Here is a 5,490-nt window from a genome sequence, read left to right as displayed (position 1 = left end):
AACAGTTAATACAGTATGATAATATACCCAGTGTTTTGTCATAGGGAATTTGAAGAGCATGTGAGAGATGTAGCTAAGATCTGCTATTCTAGGATTCATAAGATATTAGAAGCATCATTAATTGAATCCATAGACAATAGTGCCTGTTAAACTTGTGGAATTCTAATCAATGAGCGTTCCAGTGATCTCCAGGGGAGAAGGATGTACACCTTCCTCCAGTGTAATTAACTGCCTCTTAAGACCCTCTGGAGGGGCAGGCATGAGTTGATTCCCACTGGACGCCACACAACAACACACAACAACAATCAATGAAAAGAAAACTGGGCCTCAGGAATGGAAACTTGTAGTTTTGTTAGATACCATTAAGTTGACTATTCCTCACAGTGACCCTCTGAGCAATGGATCTGAACTTTACACAATCTGATGTTACCCATCATCTATGATATAGTTGAGTCCATATCATTATGGTCCTAGTCCCTCTGTTTGATGGTCTTCTTCTCTTAGGTTGACCCTCCACCTTTCTAAGCATGATATCCTTTTCCAATGATCAGCATCTCCTAACAACATGTCCAAAATATGTGAGATGAAGGTTTATGGTCCTTGTCTTCAAGAAGCACCCTGGTTGCACTTTCTCTAAGACACATTAGTTTATTCTTTGGCAGCCTGTGGAATATTCACTCCTTTTGTTCAATATCACTCAGAGACATAGATTCTTCTTTGGCCATTCTTAGTTATTGTCCAACTTTCAGATGTGCAAGAAGGAATTTGAAACATCATGGCTTGCATCAGGTGTACCTTAGTCTTTTCATTTACATCATTGCTCTTTAGTACCTTCGAGTGCTCATTGACAGCATATTTACCCACTGCAATATGTCCTTTGATTCTTTGAGTTCTGGTGAAAAGGGCATCGATTGTGGATCCAAATGAGATGAAATAGTTGATAACTTCAATTCTCTATGTTTAATAATGTTATCTTCTGGCCCAGTGTGAGGAATTTTGTTCATTAGATGTTAATATGTAATCCAAATTGAAGGATGTAGTCTTCTATCATCTGCAGTTAGAATTTCAAGCCCCTTTCATTATCAATAAGCAAGGGTATGTCATCAGCATAACACAGGTTGTTTATGATTCTTCTTTTGATGTTGATGGTATATTCTTCTTTACCAATTAGAGTCTACTCTCAGCATTGATTTGTTCAACATACAGATTGAATAGCTATGTAGAAGGCTTTGCTACAATCCCATAGACATGCGGTTTCAATACACCAGCTGCTTTGAGGAAGAAGAATGGACAATCTTCTCCCAGGGTTGTGTCCCATGGAGAAAGGACACCGACCAGCCGCATGAATTTTTTAAAATTTTAAACAATATAGAGTTTCCTTCCTCTGTTTGTACAATAACATCTTGATCTAACTATATATTTCATTTGAGGAGAGTAAAGTGTTCTGGAATCCACAATACTACTTCGATATTAGCCATAGTCTATTATGATCTACACAGTCAAATATCTTTGCATAGTCATTAAAGTACAAGTGGGCATCCTTTTGGTATTTTCTGCTTTCAGCCAAGATTCAGCTAATGTCAGCAATGATGTTCCTATTGCCGCTTGTTTAGTACCACATAATATCAGGTGAGACAATTCCCTGGAGAAGGACACCATACTCAGAAACACTCAACTATGTCAGTACGTCTTTCTTGAAGTTTCTTCTGTTTGTTCTCTAATCTCCACTCAACCAAGCGAAGAACCTCATAGCATAATCTAACTTTTGAAGAAATCTGATATTAGTATTGCAAAATGTACTATTTTATATAGGTTAAAAGGAGCTTTGCTGAGTTTCAAATCTGCGGTCCAGAGACGATTATGTCTTAGACATTTTGTCAGAGCCACGTAAAAGATAAATATTCAATCCTTGGATCAATAGTAACTGCAGGTCTCAAGAACTGATAGAAGGCTATACTACCGTTGCAATTTCCTTTGAATGATCCCTTATGTGGGGTCATTTTTGCTTCTGCACATATCAGTGACTAAATATTCAGAAATTGGTTAAACTAGAAGTGCAGGTATAAAAGAATAAACCCTAAAGAAAAAGTTAATTCTAAAGATAGATTCATAAACAATTATAGAAATAATAAACAAATATTTAAAGTCACTCAAAAGAGCAATTAAACTACAACCTGTCAAAAGAATACAACTATGAAGTTCATTTCCCTCCAAAGAGTGTGGATTCATTCATTTTAATTCATAAGATTTTTGATTGAGAATGGAATGCATGTGCAAACATACACGAATATAAGATCCTATGGGTATTGCTGGGAACTGTAAATCAGATTGTGATGGAATAGTCAGCATTCTGGTCCACAATGAGTAGTCCTGGAATCCGTTACACAAAAGCTTTTTGACCCTATTTCATATTTGTTTTGCGATGTTATTCGTTCATTCAGTACAGACAAGAGGTCTTTATAATATCCCTTGTCAAACTGCTGGCTTTTAAAGGACGTACAGAAAGCGTGCCTATGTTTTCAGTACTTCCTATTTTTGCAATAGTTGATTATAGTGCTTTCTTAAGGCAAACAGTTTGCTTGAAATGCTTTCAAGTATCCTCTTGTTGAGTAAATCTGACTCTCGTATCATTGGCCAAAAGCAAACAGAAAACCAGTATTCGTGACTGCATTTTTAAAAGGAGAGTATAAAAGTTACAGAGGAAATGGAGGGGTGATGATAGTGGATATTAGGGGTGATATCAGTGGAAATATTGTGGAGAAAAGAAAAGATAAGTGCAGCATTATTTAAGCTACAATTTATTACGAAATACATACTACTACAAAGAATACATAGAGCAAAAAGTATTAACATTGTTGTTGTTGCTATGTGCCTGAGACTCATAGCGACCCTATGTACAACAGCCCTAAACTCTGCTCTATCCTGTGCTAATCTCATCATCTCCAGTACACCTATCCTCATTACTCCAGTCACTGAATCAATCCATCTCATAGAGGGTCTTCCTCTCCTTCACTGTCCCTCCACTCTCCCAAGCATAACGTCCTTCTCCAAGGACTGGTTCCTCCTTGCAACATGTCCAAAATATGTCAGATGAAGCTTCAGAATCCTTGCCTCCAAGGAGAAGCCTGGCTTCACCCTCTCCAGGATAAATCTGTTTGTTTTCCTAGCAGTCCATGGTATATTCAATACTCTTCTCCAACACCACAGCTCAAAGGCATCTATTACCCTTGTATCATCCCTAGTCATTGTCCAGCTCTCTGATTCACACCAAGTGATTGCAAAGACCATGGCCTATATCAGGCACACCTTAGTTTCTAGACTGACGTCTCTGCACTTCAGCACTTTAGAGAGGTCTCTTACCACAGACTTTCCCATCGCTATACGTCTTTTAATTTCCTGGCTACTGGTGCCAAGAATTTGACTATGAAGCCAAGCAAACCAAAACTGTGAACAATTTCAATCTCTTCACCATCCATTATGATGATGCCAATTGGCCCAGTGGTAAGAGTCTGTTTTCTTGATATTGAGTCTCAATCCATACTGAAGACTGCAGTCCCTGACCTTCCACAGCAAGTGCTTTAGGTCCTCCTCAGTTTCAGAAATAATTTAACAAAAATGTGCTGTTGATAGGTGTCATTGAGTGGACTACCATGCTCAATGACCTTATAAGCAACAGGTCAGATTTTTTTCTTTTCCTGTACCATCCTCACTATCTCCAACATATTCGAGTTCAGTATTAGAGCCACAATATCTTCAGTTAGAAGACTGAAAATAAATTCTTTAAAGTTAGCTCTGCTTTGGTTCCTCAACCTTCAATCTCATTCTATCCTTGACTATGCATTTTGTCTTCCAGATAAGTAGGTCTCAATCCTAAGGTGGTCGAAAGAATTCCCTGGGACACATGAACCAGAATCTGGCTTTGAACTTGGTGACTCAATGCATGCCAGAGGAAAACTAAGCTCTATAGGGTTTTCAAGAGCTTATTTTGTTCAAGCAGATACATGACCTCTCTTTTGAGATAACTCCTGGTATTATGAACTATGAACCTATTATTAACAGGTGTAGAAGTTGTGTTGTTGTTGGGTGCCATCAAGCCTCCTGCAACTCATGGCGATCCTATGTACAACAGCTCTAAACCCTGCTCTATCCTGAGCCAACCTTATCATCTCTGACACACCTATCATCATTACCCCAGTCACTGAATCAATCCATTTAATTGAGGGTCATCCTCCCTTGCGTTGTCCCTCCACCCTTTCTCCTCAGCATGATTTCCTTCTCCAAACACTGGTTCCTCCTTGCAACATGCCCAAAGTTTGTCAGATAAAGTTTCAGAATCCTTGTCACCGAGCAGCAGCCTGGTTTCACCCTCTCTAGGATGAACCTGTTTGTTCTCTTTGTGGTCCATGGTATGTTCAGTACTCTTCTCCAGCACCACAGCTAAAAAGCATCAATTATCATTCTATCATCCCTAGACATTGTACAGCATTCTGATCCATAGCAAGTAATTTCAAAGACCATGGCCTGGATCAGGCGCACCTTAGTCTCCAGACTGATGTCCCTGCTCTTCAGTATTCACAAGAGGTTCCTGATAGCATATTTCCCCAACACAATTAATCTTTTTATTTTCTGGCTGTTGGTAGCAAGAGTGTTGATTGTTGACTGTGGAACCAAACGAACTAAAGCTTTTAACAATCTCAGTCTCTTCATGGCCTATTATGATGTTGCCAATCGGCCTATTGGTGAGAATATTTGGTTTCTTGATGTCGTAAAAACAAGGCCCTAGGAATTTATGGCATACCAACTGATGTATTTCAACAAACAGATGCTTCCGTGGATGTGCTCACTAAGTTGTGCCAAGAAATCTGGAGGACAATCACTTGGCCAACTGACTGGAAGAGATCTATATTTGTTCCCCTTCCAAAGAAAGGTGACCCGACAGAGTGTGGATATTGTCAAACAATATTATTAATATTATATGCAAAAGGATCAAGGGCAGAGGGAGAACAGAGGGATGAAGATATACAAGGGGAGGAGGGGATTAATCATGGAGGTATACAATTTGATGGAGGGGATGAGGGAAATTGGAAGAATCTGTTCTGGAAAACAATGTGTTTGAATTTTGTAAATAAGCCAGTATAATTAAAATAAATCACATGCAAGCAAGATTCTACTGTGAATTATAAAAAAAAATCATGAGAACAGCATATCAACAGAGAACTGTCAGAAGTGCAAGCTGGGTTTAGAAGAGGTCATGGTATTAGGGATATTATAGTTAATGTTAGATGGATCTTGACTGAAAGCAGAGAGTAACAGAGGAATGGGTATCTGTGTTTCATTGACTATACAAAGGCATTTGACCACCTGGACCACAGCAAATTGTGGCTGACTCTGAGAAGAATGGGAATCTCTGAACATTTGATTGTGCTTATGAGAAACCTATACTTGAACCAGGAGACAACTGTCAGAACAGAGCGTGGAAACACAATATGG

This window comes from Elephantulus edwardii, unplaced genomic scaffold, assembly GCF_000299155.1.
Source record: "Elephantulus edwardii isolate Elephantulus edwardi_28Jun2011 unplaced genomic scaffold, EleEdw1.0 scaffold00159, whole genome shotgun sequence".
Classification (NCBI taxonomy): domain Eukaryota; kingdom Metazoa; phylum Chordata; class Mammalia; order Macroscelidea; family Macroscelididae; genus Elephantulus; species Elephantulus edwardii.
This window is presented reverse-complemented; position numbering follows the sequence as displayed.